Here is a 14,892-nt window from a genome sequence, read left to right on the forward strand (position 1 = left end):
ATTTTTGTATTATATTACCTGAGATATAATATGTGATCATGTCATTAAAGGAAGTTATTTGTATACATGAGACAAGAATCACATTCAGCTTTAACTGTGGCATTTCCTGATCTTTGAATGCTTACTTCTGTAAGTTTAGAGTTACATGAATGTAGATTTAAAAAAAAATAATTATTATAAGTGAGTTTAAAAAGTGGTATTTATGCAAAAAATGTTCATCCCATAATCTTTAACTTTCCAGAACTTCTGTTATTCTTGTGCCCCTAGTTTTGGATATTTGTGAATAGAACACTGGATTGGAACTCAGGACACCTGGGTTCTATTCCCAGTGCTGCCACTGGCCTGCTGGGTGACCTGGGGCAAATCATTTTGTGTCTCCTTGCCTCAGTTTCCCCATTTGTAAAGAGATTGCTATAGACCTCTTTGTAAAGTGCTTGAGATCTATATAAAAGCACTATATATACAAGTAGGATAAGATGTATGCAGAGCAGCTTTGTCTCAAATGGAAAGGTCTTCAGCTGCACTTGATTGCCCCTTGCTGAATCATCCTGAGTGGATATAGTAGATCAGAATAGAGTAAGATGCTTCCATCTGAAAGCCTTACTTATCCCCCACTTAAAGAAATTGGACATGTTTATTTAAAATAAGGTATTTTCATTTTAACAGAATATAAGTTACGTTGTTATCACATACTAAGTACAGAAGATAGTATAATAACAAATACAACAACCAAAACACTTTGTGTCTCTCATTCAATCCTTCAGAACAAAAAATGAAAGAAAGACAAGGTGAAAGTGCTGTTGATTACCAGAGCACTGCACTAAAGCAATATGCTACAGGAAGCGCAGAGCTTTCTGTAAGAAAATCAATTTCTCCCATGGGATGGGGTCGATATTTGTCTGACAGGACAGTATACAGGCAATTTAATAGCATTTTATCCAAATGAATCCCTGTCTTTTCCCCACTGCCCTCACAATTCAGGAGCTGGATTTTTTTAATTAAAATGGATATTTTTTTCCCATACAGTTGGAAAATATATATAATTCTGAAGACACTAGTGTTCTGTCTGAAAAACACTCAGCACTCTTACTCATTACTGGAGTGGCAGTTCTCTCCCAACATTTTTGTTCTAATTAGTTAACTCACAGATGCTGTATATAAAAATCAGTTTCAGTTACTCTGAAAATACTTTCTTTGCCCAGATACATTTTGAGCCACTGGTCACCTCTTGAGGAAATAAAAACAAACAAACCAAAACAAACCAAAATAACCAATAGAACCAGGAAGTTCAAAGTAGCGAGAGCTGGAAGTGTCCACATTGTAAAGACACATTATGCCAGAAAAAGCCCATTTCTCGAGAAATGAATTATTCACAGGGACTGGTTGTCCAGTTTATCTGTTCTAATAACACTTTATTATTAAAGCTGAACTGATCTTATTAGTGAATTGTGAGGTGAAATAAATAGTAATGAACAAGAAAACCTAATAAGCATAATTTCAAGGATGGATCTTCATAGCTGTAGGAGGTTAATATTGTGCCCCAAAGGCTATCGTAATCTAGCTGCAGTTCTCACTCATTTAGAAGATTAGGGGCTGATAAGCGACGGTCAAGCCTTATTAGAACTGGCTAAGGCAAAAGGAAACTCTAATTGGATAATTTAATCCACAGGTGACAGTAAATGCCAGCATTGTGGTTCAAATGGTATTCTTTTATTGATTGGTTAATCTCCTGCTGCATGAAATTTCCACAAATTCTTATTGCAGGAAAAGGACTAAAATCTAAATTTGAAATCACTAGTTTACTGCTGCCATTTTTCATAAGATCCATTTTCCTTCTGTTTTGCTGAGACACCTTATCTTAACCCAGGAACTGTGTCATGTCATAGAATGGAAGCTCACCCCTCCCCTGAGAGCTCAGGTACAGCTCTGGAAAGAGAAAACGTTAGTTCTCAGCTCGAGTATTTCTAAGTACACTAAAGAGATGTGTCAAAAAAATCACTGTATAAATTGAGCTAAACGATATGCCCTAGGGCCAGTGGCTAAAGTGGGTAAAAATAGGAGTGGGGGCTCCCCACTTCTATGGTAACATACAGCTGTCCCAGGTGTTGATGTTATGTGGTAAATTGCCATTGCATCATCTTGTGTGATGAGACATGGCACAGGGAGGAGAATGGGAATGAGGGAATAAATGTTTCTGAAAGGAATCCATGTTCCCAAGCAGGCTCAGAGCCAGCCACACAAAAGTGTGTGTGGATATCTCTCACTCTCTCTCACACACGTACATGCATGATGTGTGTAGCTGTTTAGGATAACATCCCCGATCTCCCAGCCACCATCTCACAACCAGACCCCCCAGTGGGGAGTGCCAGAAGGGGAGAGGGAATGAGCTGGAATGTTCTGCTTCTCCTGGATTCTGACTCAGGGAGAGGGAGCCTGGAGCACAGCATTTCTTTTCCCTGGAAGGAAGACAGAAGGGGAACTAGCAAGAGATTGTTCTAGAAAAGAGAAGAGGCAGATAGGATACTTCCAGCTTGACTAATTCTTCTTCAGTTAAGTGCCAGCACTGAAAGGAAGGCTTAGAGCACCATAAAGTCTGCAGCCAGGCACCCGCTCCCCATTATGATCCCACTTTGATTTTCCCACGTAAGGAGTCTCCATTTCACTGGCTAGTGAATATGGAAACAAGAGGAACTCTTGAGGAGCTTCACCAAGCCCCAGAGACAGAGAGGAGGGGGAAGCTCTCACTCTGTATTTAGCAGATGTGCTGCACCCTTTCTTCCCATCACTTTAACCCTTGCCTAAGGCTAGGATTTGGACTAGTGAGTGTGTTAGCTCCAGGACATTTAGTTTTAATAATTTAAGTGTCAAACAATTTAAATATTAAAATGCAGTTTGAGGTCACGCAAGCAGCATTAATTCAAAATAAACACGGTGTGTTATGCTCCGTCGAACAGCATTCACTCCTACTTTGTGGCTTTATTCTGCTTTCAGGTTTTAATGTCAACAACCCTTGTGGCTTTTTGTGCCTCTGTCATGTCCCTGCCAATATGGCTGGCCACTGGAACTACTCCTGCCCCATCCTCAAAACATTCCTCTGTGATAAGGTGCAAGGATTTCCTGTGGAGACATGATCCTGCCCTGGACAGCGGTAGTCCGGGAGAGTGGTCAAAGCCAGAGTCAGGAACTAGGAGTGAGAGTCAAGGCTTGAAGCTGGAGTCAGGAACCGAGCAGAATGGAGTAGTGCTGGAGCAAGGCTTGGAACAAGGCAGGAGCGATCACAGCTGCAGACATAAGCGTGGACCTGCTGCTGCTGGGCATAAGAACATTCCTGCTGGTTCCCCTCAGCCAGTCATGTGGTTCTGTGTAGCTCACCTTTGTTCATAAGTCTGCCTGGCAACTGAGCTAGCAAGGCCCAGGCTCAGCTGCAGGCCTTCACTGCTGATAGATTCCTCTGCACAGCCTCCTAACTTCCCACCCCTTCCACCAAAAGGACACCAGTTCTGCTGTGTACAGCCTTTCCACACCCACGGTGTGGGGTGGAAGATTCACCTCTCATTGCCAACTGGACTGAAGTTTATATTGTGATGTGGTCACCTGTCCACTTGGAACTGACTAATATCATAGTGCCCAGGACCCCTGGGCAACCATTGTGCTAAGTGCTGTACAAAGCCATAACAAAAAGATGACCCTGTTCTAAAGAGCTTACAATCTAATCGAGTGAGGCTAGCAAGCTCCTTTCCCATAGTAACAGCTGACTGGCCTGCACTTGGAAATAGTGACCATAATATAATAACATTTAACATCCCTGTGGTGGGGAAAACATCTCAACAGCCCAACACTGTGGCATTTAATTTCAAAAAGGGGAACTATGCAAAAATGAAGGGGTTAGTTAAACAGAAATTAAAAGGTACAGTGACTAAAGTGAAATCCCTGCAAGCTGCATGGACACTTTTTAAAGACACCATAATAGAGGCCCAACTTCAATGTATACCCCAAATTAAGAAACACAGTAAAAGAACTAAAAAAGTGCCTCTGTGGCTTAACAACCATGTAAAAGAAGCAGTGAGAGATAAAAAGACTTCCTTTAAAAAGTGGAAGTCAAATCCTAGTGAGGTAAATAGAAAGGAGCATAAACACTGCCAAATTAAGTGTAAAACTGTAATAAGAAAAGCCAAAGAGGAGTTTGAAGAACGTCTAGCCAAAAACTCCAAAGGTAATAACAAAATGTTTTTTAAGTACATCAGAAGCAGGAAGCCTGCTAAACAACCAGTGGGGCCCCTTGACAATCGAAATACAAAAGGAGCACTTAAAGACGATAAAGTCATTGTGGAGAAACTAAACAAATTCTTAGCTTCAGTCTTCACGGCTGAGGATGTTAGGGAGATTCCCAAACCTGAGCCGGTTTTTGTAGGTGACAAATCTGAGGAACTGTCACAGATTGAAGTGTCACTAGAGGAGGATTTGGAATTAATTGATAAACTTAACATTACAAGTCACTGGGACCAGATGGCATTCACCCAAGAGTTCTGAAAGAACTGAAATGTGAAATTGCAGAACTATTAACTAGGGTTTGTAACCTGTCCTTTAAATCAGCTTCTGTACCCAATGACTGGAAGTTAGCTAATGTAACACCAATATTTAAAAAGAGCTCTAGAGGTGATCCCGGCAATTACAGAGTGGTAAGTCTAACGTCAGTACCGGGCAAATTAGTTGAAACAATAGTAAAGAATAAAATTGTCAGACACCTAGAAGAACGTAAATTGTTGGGCAAAAGTCAACATGGTTTCTCTAAAGGGAAATCATGTCTTATTAATCTATTAGAGTTCTTTGAATGGGTCAACAAACATGTGGACAAAGGGGATCCACTGGACATAGTGTACTTAGATTTCCAGAAAGCCTTTGACAAGGTCCCTCACCAAAGGCTCTTATGTAAATTAAGCTGTCATGGGATAAAAGGGAAGGTCCTTTCATGGATTGAGAACTGGTTAAAAGACAGGGAACAAAGGGTAGGAATTAATGGTAAATTCTCCGAATGGAGAGGGGTAACTAGTGGTGTTCCCCAAAGGTCAGTCCTCGGACCAATCCTATTCAACTTATTCATAAATGATCTGGAGAAAGGGATAAAAAGTGAGGTGGCAAAGTTTGCAGATGATACTAAACTACTCAAGGTAGTTAAGACCAAAGCAGACTGTGAACAACTTCAAAAAGATCTCACAAAACTAAGTGATTGGGCAACAAAATGACAAATGAAATTTAATGTGGCTAAATGTAAAGTAATGCACATTGGAAAAAATAACCCCAACTATACATACAATATGATGGGGGCTAATTTAGCTACAACAAATCAGGAAAAAGATCTTGGAGTCATCATGGATAGTTCTCTGAAGATGTCCACGCAGTGTGCAGAGGCGGTCAAAAAAGCAAACAGGATGTTAGAAATAATTAAAAAGGAGACTAAGACGGAGAATATATTATTGCCCTTATCTAAATTGATGGTACGCCCACATCTTGAATATGGCGTACAGATATGGTCGCCTCATCTAAAAAAAAAAAGAGATACTGGCACTAGAAAAGGTACAGAGAAGGGCAACTAAAATGATTAGGGGTTTGGAGAGGGTCCTATATGAGGAGAGATTAAAGAGTCTAGGATTTTTCAGCTTGGAAAAGAGGAGACTAAGGGGGGATATGATAGAGGTATATAAAATTATGAGTGATATGGAGAAAGCAGATAAGGAAAAGTTATTTACTTATTCCCATAATACAAGAACTAGGGGTCACCAAATGAAATTAACAGGCAGCAGGTTTAAAACAAATAAAAGGAAGTTCTTCTTCATACAGCACACAGTCAACTTGTGGAACTCCTTGCCTGAGGAGATTGTGAAGGCTAGGACTATAACAGTGTTTAAAAGAGAACTGGATAAATTCATGGTGGTTAAGTCCATTAATGGCTATTAGCCAGGATGGGTAAGGAATGGTGTCCCTACCCTCTGTTTGTCAGAGAGCGGAAATGGATGGCAGGAGAGAGAGATCACTTGAGTATTACCTATTAGGTTCACTCCCTCTGGGGCACCTGGCATTGACCACTGTTGGAAGACAGGATACTGGGCTAGATGGACCTTTGGTCTGACCCAATACGGCCGTTCTTATGTTCATACTACAGAGTGAAAGGGCCTGCACCTCATTAGAGTCTTCAGGGCTGTCCAGTCTGCCTTAGTATATTTTATTATAATAAACCTTCTTTAACTAGAGCAAAAGAGTGTAAAATGCTGCAGGCTGCCCACCTACACACAAATCACCATTCTTTTTGGATTAAAGCTTTCAAGGGAAACACAACTAAACATACAGCTTTTTATAAAATTGCAACTATGTGATAATTAACATTGTTTAATTGTATTTACTTATACAAGTATTCATAATTGTTAGTGATTGTTTATTAAAGTAAAATATTTCACTCTAACATTCTGAAGAAAATGAACATTAAATTTAGTCTAGGCAGAATTAAATTTTTATTTTTTTTTAAATAATTTTGACAGAGTATCAATATTTATTTAAGCATTTTTTCAATTTTTACCTATTTAAATTTTCACAGTTGCAGGAAATTATGGGGTATCAGGAAACAATTAGTTAATGACAGATTTTGAGATTCAATAAGTTAAAGTTTTATTTAAAGCACATTATTTTGACATGATGTTGACAAATATGCTGAAATCATACTCTAATAAGTTATCAACCAATACTTTTCTTACTGTGCCTACATTTCAATTATTGTCCATGGAAATATTTTTCATTGGTTTATGTGTATACAGTGAAATTAAGGTTTACCAATATTTACTGACAAAAATCTAATCCTTCCAAGCCTAATTAAAATATAATCTCCTAGTTTAGTATTCATGTAACAGTAGTGTTGTTTTATCAAAAATAAATCTTGTTTTGTTTATTGTGTTGGTCTAAGTAAAAACAAGTGTTTGAATGTCAAAAAAAAGTTTTAATGTCATAAATCTACATGGAAAATATTACCACCAAGGAAAGAATTGCTTCCCACAAAATTAGTTCTTAAAATTCAAAAATATTGTCTTTCAGTCTTTTGCAATTGGAATTTTCACCCAGCAAGATTTTAGAGGCTAGTTTTAGCCTAGTTCTGTGATTTATGTTTATACATAAACACAGCTCTGATTTTAATTGCTATCAACTTCTGATACTTGATAAGGAGTCTTAAACATTTTGTTTCCCAACAGACCATTTACTTTGCCAAGAATGGACACAGTTTCAAGATTTATACTTCTTCAAAGGAGGAAGTACACAATAAAACATAATATGTTCCGTGGCTGTGAATGGTAATGTCACCACAGAATGTCGGGATGTTTCACATCTTATATCTCTATCACAGTTGGTGCTGTACTGCTTTAGTCTTATTAGAGGTTTTTAATGGAAATAAAATATCAAATCTGTTCAATATTGTCTCGGAGCTCTGATATTACTAACTATAAGTCCTAGGTACCAGTCTCAGCACTATCTTAATTACACATTCATTTTTTCCACTTTAATTAAACTGTAACCATTCTTGTGGAGGGAGCCACTCTGTTATGGGACAGGAATGACTCCTTGCTTTAGTGTTTAAAGTAGAGTTTTGGTGGTTTTTTAACAAAAGTTTATTAAAATGCAGTATGAAATAGGAGTTATTTCCAGGAGGGTAAAATGCAGCATAAATCTAGCTATAAGAAAATGCTATTAAATGTTAAACAAATATAATTCAATAGATGAGTGAAATTGCCTTTTGAACTAAATATTTGGCAGAGCTTTCAGATAACAATCAGGGGTCAAAATGTCCTCTCTTGTGAAAAAAACCCCAGAGGAATCGAAAATATTCTCAAAGTCACAGGCCAAATTCATGTTGAGTAATACGTTACTCCACAAGTATTCCCGCAGAGTTCTGCCAATAGCTGCCCCAACTCCTTTAGGGTCTGTTGAAAGAAAAACTCTATCACCGCAACATGCAGTTTATAATCTAACCTGATGTGTGTCAATTTCGTGAAAAACAACACTGTAAATAAGACCTCCACACTTAGAAGATAGGTTTCTTAGGGAACAAATAATCAAAGATGTCTCAAAACAGTTTTAAAATGTGTTTGATGTCTGCTTTTAAACACATTTATTTCATAAGTATTTGACAATTTGTGTTCAGGCAATTTACACACACAAACCACCCATCATCCCTAGGTGCAAGAGAAGGGAGGGCTTCCGGGTGCCAGCCTCCCCTCCTTCATCACTGCGAGCAGGGAGCGGGGGTGGGGCGGGGGAGTAATTATAGGAATCATGTTCTAGAGAATAGTACTTCACTGGCCAGGAAATGGACTAAATGTGACGCAAAATAGTCTCTAATTTCCATGGGCTAGTTTGTGCCATTTGCCTAGAACTCTGAGCAGAGGACAGATTGTTGGGAAATTTTAAACTGAACACCCTGTAATCTATTACAGAATTACCCACTACACTATACTTCCAACTCAGTGGCCATTTGCCTTCACTGGTGGATTGAAGTATTCCCTGTGATTTCCACAAAATATCTTAACATATCTAGAAACCAGAGATTTGGTCAAGGGAATAATTTTGTACAAACTATCTTCTTACACCCTATCAGTGGAGGTGATCAATGACTTTTAACTGAGGCAAAACTCCAAATGACTTCCTTGGGAGCTTTTTCCGAGTAAAGAGTGCAGAGTCAAGCTTTAGAAAGGTAAATATTGAACATGAAAACAGATAAAATACAAGAAAAGAAGGAAGCAAGAGAATGGGAAGGAACAAATGCGGAAGCTGTAAATAATCATCTTTGAAATCAAACAGGCAAAACTGAATAGAAAAATAAGGAAAAAAGAATATAAAGCAAGATATTGTTGTAGACTTGAGACCACAAGGAGAAAGCAGGAGGAATGGAGACATGGCTAAGATTCTGATTCAGAAAATATATAACCATTTGCTTAACAATAAGCACATGCTTAAGTGCTGTCAGAGTAAACTTAGGCAAGTATTTAAGTTCTTTGCCTAAAGGCCTCTGGGTAGGAGGACCCAGCTCTTGGAAAAATATCACAAAGGAACTTCTAGCAGAATTATATCTTTCAGAGTATAAATATAGATCGGGAATTAATATCAAGACTTAAACAAATGTCTCACAACACAGTTATTGTTTTTCTTTCTATTGACTCGGTTATATCAATCACACAGTAACGGTGTGCCAGTCTAATGGGGAGCTTTTACAAGAGAATGATATGAAATAATTACTTTATATTAATCATCATTCTTATTTGTTTTTCCTTTTTACCTTCCGTATGAATGGCACAGATTGTGTTAATATTCTGTGCAGTCCCTGGTGCTTTTTTTGTGAATTTTACAGTGTATAGTTAATATTTTAAGAACAGAGATACTGAAAATATTAATACATTACACCAGTATCACCCACTGTGCATATAAATGGTATAAACATACTAAGAAGCTAATGATATTACAATTTTCAGATAATCTATTTTAAAATTGCTGACTTGGAAACTGTTTGTGAGATTAATAGCATTGAAAACATCTAGAGGTAATAGGATTACAATTTAATATTAACTAAGTGTTTCTTGGGGGTTTGCTTTAGCGATGTCTCATCTCTGAGATCTACTGTAGTAATTAGTCTGTAGTGGCATACAGTGGCGATGCATTAAAACTGCAGCTTTATCATGCTATAATTAGGCTTTCCAGTTCTCAGTTAGCTGATATTTATTTTTAATGCCTTGCGTAAATAAAGCAGGGTGCAATCTGTGTAGTGTCCCTCCACACTGGGCTGCCCCCTCAGCTCCAGGTAGTCACTACTTCGGTTAGTGGTTCAGTGCCACAATTTGACCCACAGAGCCAGGCAGATGACCCAGTGGACATGTTATGGATTTTGCATCTCTTACATCCGTGATTCTCTGATGACAGGAAACATTATAGAAGCACTTGTATGCTTGAGTAAACTGTTAAACATATTTGGGTTATATAATCTTTAACACTTTTACCTTTCACTTTTTCCCCTAATTTTTCCTGCCACTGTTGCTAATTGAATATATTCAAGTTACAAAGGATTTGCTTCTTCCAAGCCTAGGTTCTCATCCAGTGTTGGAGAATATGGTGATTTAGTTCAGTTTCTGTTAAAACTTGCAGCAGTTGTGTAGTTTGACTGATGGATCTGGGACAGCGTATTATCTCTGGGCTGTACCGAACTGAGCTGAGTCTGAAATACTACCCTCATCTCATCCAGGGTAATAATGAAAGGGCTATGGAGTGATAATATGAAGGCTGAAATGAGAGACTACTTGGAAGAACTCATAGTGCTGACACCTGGCTGGAGAAAATCTTGCTTGCCTGATGTAATGAGACGGAATATCAACAAAAGATGGGGTATTCATACAAACCCCATTCTGTTAAAATCAGTGCTGTTCAGAATGAAAAGCAAAAGCTGGTGGTGACATGAAGAGACAACTAGACCACTCAGTGTGACTGAGGGACATTTTATTGGGTACATTGTTGAACAGTTAGAAAAGCCCAATCCAAAGGGAATTCAGGGCAAATCAAGGTTCAAAAGAGCTCTCTGCAGAAAGGAGAGCCTTGCCCAGGGAAGTTGAAAGAGAAGCTACTAAAACTGCCTGTTTCAGTCTTCCTACAATAAGGTACTGTTCAGCTCCTCAGACAAATATAAAGGCACAGAAACATTTTTTTACAATTGTCCCTATTTAGAAGTGCAAAACAAGGGTTTCCATAAATAATTGTATGGTATTCAATTAATCTAGTAAAGAAAAGTTTTCTTTTTAATGGAAGTATGTTTTGTAAATTTGGTTTAAAGGATGCACACATAATACTTGGGAGATTTTCCAAGGCACAGGTAGCAGTTAGGCACCTAAATGCCACTGAAAGTCTGTGGAATTTTAGATGTTTGTCATTTGTGCCTTTGAAAATCTGCCCCTAAGGTAATATTGAGTTTTGAATAAACCCCTTCTGCATACTGATTAGTTTATTCTGCTTGCCTATAAAACCTACATTTATCAGGGTCTCATTCAGTGAGTGTATTTTCAAATGTTATATTCTTTTTTTGGTACCCTCACTCTACTTGGTGTAACTGCTTTTCTGCTATGTTTAGGTGGAAGATGTGTCCCCTTGGCTTGCCGTAGGGATACACTTGAACATATTAGTTGTTTTTCCACATGTGCCCTTTGTCTGACCTATGCCATGGTACTATGGGAACCAGCTGTTAAAAGCCTAGAGCAGCCATATTTCTCCAGCTTTTCAAACTCTTATTGGTGGAGCAAACTAGTAAAACAGTCTCTCTCAAAAGACAGGGCGTTTTATCCACAAGAGGCCTATTGAATAAGCCTTTGCTGTATGGTTTGTTTTTAATTATTTTCTGCAATGGAGGAAGGAAGACAGGAATGGCTAATGACCACTGTCCATCTGTGGGGAGCTAATTCTCAATACTGGGGAGTGTTGCCGTTTCTTTAGTTGCTCCAATGTCTCCTGAATTCCTTTCTGTGTATTGTTACATAGCAGGGACATAGTGCTGTGACGAGAGTCTGAAGAGAGGCTTCCAACACACTGTGCTGAAGAACAGAAGTAAACCCAAGTTATTCCGTGAGCATTCCTGGGACAGTGATTGGAGCTGCATGAGCAGGGGAGCTTGAGGACTGCTTGGCTTCTCCTGGCATTAAAGTGTCCCACACATAAAATGAATAACTATAAGCAGTAATTGCAAAAGTTCCAGTGCATGGATGAGCCACTGCTAGTAGCCAACCTCCTCCTCCACAAAGGCCCTAAACAAACAAGCACCAGCCACAATAAGCGTCCAAAAAAACAAAACAGAAGGACAATATATTAGTGCAGTATAGAGAACATTATATTTGCTGATGAGGGGGCTCAGGCACCCAGGATGAACTAATCTGATGGAGTATGCACAGTTCAATGGAAAATATATACAAACTGGCGATAGCGCTGCCACCTGGTGCACACAAGTGCAATATCAATCAACAAACGAGTGGTTCCTTTGTTCATACTACAGATCATGAAGGAAGATTTGACAGCACTATTAACAGAAAGGAAACAGTTACTTGTGGAAATGGAACACACTTTTAATTGTTACAGCATTAGGACAGAGCTAAGATTAGATTGAATGAGGGGGAGCTGCTGCAGTCTGATATGTATTATTATAATTTATTATTTGTATTGAGGTAATACCTGGCGTTCCCAACCCCATCATGCTACTCACTGAGAAAGAGACAATCCCTAGACTAAATACTGTAGACATGTATTTGTACTGCTTCAGAATTCGTGCTATTTTGCTATGGAATGTCACACAAACATTCAAATTAGTGGAAAATTGCATTTCTCTACCAATTTACAATTTGAATATTTACTTCTATGCTTTTCTTGATTTGATTTATAACATGTCCTCTGAAATCTTAACCACAAGGTGTAAAATACATGCACATTATTAATATTTCATTTCACCCCACATATATCTGTAATCATGAGGTTTACACCTTTTGTTTGTGAACCCTACCAGTCTTTCCCTACAGTCCCACTTATAACGGGAACTCTAGGATAAAGACTGCCCCCAAAAGCCTTCTGGCTGTAGCAGAGGTTTTTTTAGCCATTACTCAAAAAGGCAATGGCTATTAACAGAAGCACACACTTGTGAGCTCATTTGTTTCCAAACTGCAGGTCAAGGATTATAATACAGCACTATATGCCACCAGGAAAAGAGCACCTTTGCGTCACTGAAGCTGCCTCGGCAGGCCAAAAGGAAATAGCCAGGAATAAAGAGTCTTGAGGACAAGAAAGAGGTCTAAGCTACCATGGCACTTCTCAAGTAGGAAAAGAGAACTGGCTTCCTCCTCCAGCAGGGAGCAACATATTGGCAGGGATTTCTCAGTAATGGATTGGAAATTAAGCAAAGCAATTTGAATGGAATGTTGTGGGGTAAGGAGAATTGGGACAACCCATTTTATGGCACCAATAGGTTGAAAAGTGGGGGAAATGCATCATGATGACTGAGCAGATGGTGAATTCCTAAGAGAGTTGAGAAAGGAGGAGGGATGATTGCTAAGAAAAGGAACTAGAAATAAAGACTTCTGGACATTTCATGAGTCACTCAGACTTGCAGTTCCCGCTCTGCAGCCATCATGAGGATACCATTAAGTGCTCAGCAGTCTGTGGGAGGAAGTTATTAAATCATGGCAGGGACTAGAGAACCTAGAAGGTTTGGGAGAGAAATGAATTGGAAACATAGAACAACATAGTGAGAAGCTAGTGGGCACTGAATGTGGAGTGAAAGGAGAGAAGTCAAGTAGTGATATAAAATAAAAATGTTATGGATGAGCAAAAGGGAAGGCACACCACCTGTGACAGAGGATACAATGAAGAGATATAATATGAAATGGAGTTTTTACACAGGAGATGTAAAATAGGGATTTACCTCTCCAGTGTCTCATTTTAAGGTAATCTATCAAAGGTACGTACATGGGCCCCATTACCATAGTATTCGAGAGCCTCAGTTACTTCTCTACTTCACAGGGGTGTTGTGAGGGTATTAGTATTCCCATTTTACATATGGAGAACTGAGGCCCAGAGAGACTAATTAATTTGCCCAAGGTCTGTGACAGAACAGTGAACCAGTGTCCTAACCATTTGGCCATCCTTCATAGAATCACATGGGGAGCCGCGGACGTCGATCCCGTGCCGTGAGGACGGTAGGTAATTTGATCTAAGATACTTCGACTTCAGCTACATTATTCACGTAGCTGAAGTTGCATATCTTAGATCGATTTCCCCCCGTAGTGTAGACCAGCCCTCATAGAATATCAGGGTTGGAAGGGACCTCAGGAGGTCATCTAGTCCAACCCCCTGCTCAAAGCAGGACCAGTCCCCCAACTAAATCATCCTAGCCTGACCTTAAAAACCTCTAAGGAAGGAGATTCCAACACCTCCCTAGATAACCCATTCCAGTGCTTAACCACCCTCCTAGTGAAAAAGTTTTTCCTAATATCCAACCTAAACCTCCCCCACTGCAACTTGAGACCATTACTCCTTGTTCTGTCATCTGCTACCACTGAGAACAGTCTAGATCCATCCTCTTTGGAACCCCCTTTCAGGTAGTTGAAAGCAGCTATCAAATCCCCCCTCATTCTTCTCTTCTGCAGACTAAACAATCCCAGTTCCCTCAGCCTCTCCTCATAAGTCATGTGCTCAAGCCCCCTAATCATTTTGGTTGCCCTCCGCTGGACTCTTTCCAATTTTTCCACATCCTTCTTGAAGTATGGGGCCCAAAACTGTACACAGTACTCCAGATGAGGCCTCACCAATGTCGAATAGAGGGGAATGATCACGTCCCTCGATCTGCTGGCAATGCCCCTACTTATACAGCACAAAATGCCGTTAGCTTTCTTGGCAACAAGGGCGCACTGTCGACTCATATCCAGCTTTTCGTCCACTGTAACCCCTAGATCCTTTTCTGCAGAACTGCTGCCTAGCCACTCGGTCCCTAGTCTATAGCAGAGCATGGGATTCTTCCTTCCTAAGTGCAGGACTCTGCACTTGTCCTTGTTGAACCTCATCAGATTTCTTTTGGCCCAATCCTCTACGTTGTCTAGGTCCCTCTGTATCCTATCCCTCCCCTCCAGCATGTCTATCACTCTTCCCAGTTTAGTGTTATCTACAAACTTGCTGAGGGTGCAGTCCACACCATCCTCCAGATCATTAATGAAGATATTGAACAAAACCAGCCCCAGAACCAACCCTTACTGGCTGCCAACTAGACATGGAGCCATTGATCATTACCTGTAGAGTCCGATGAGCTAGCCAGCTTTCTATCCACCTTATAGTCCATTCATCCAG

This window comes from Mauremys mutica, chromosome 2, assembly GCF_020497125.1.
Source record: "Mauremys mutica isolate MM-2020 ecotype Southern chromosome 2, ASM2049712v1, whole genome shotgun sequence".
Lineage (NCBI taxonomy): Eukaryota > Metazoa > Chordata > Testudines > Geoemydidae > Mauremys > Mauremys mutica.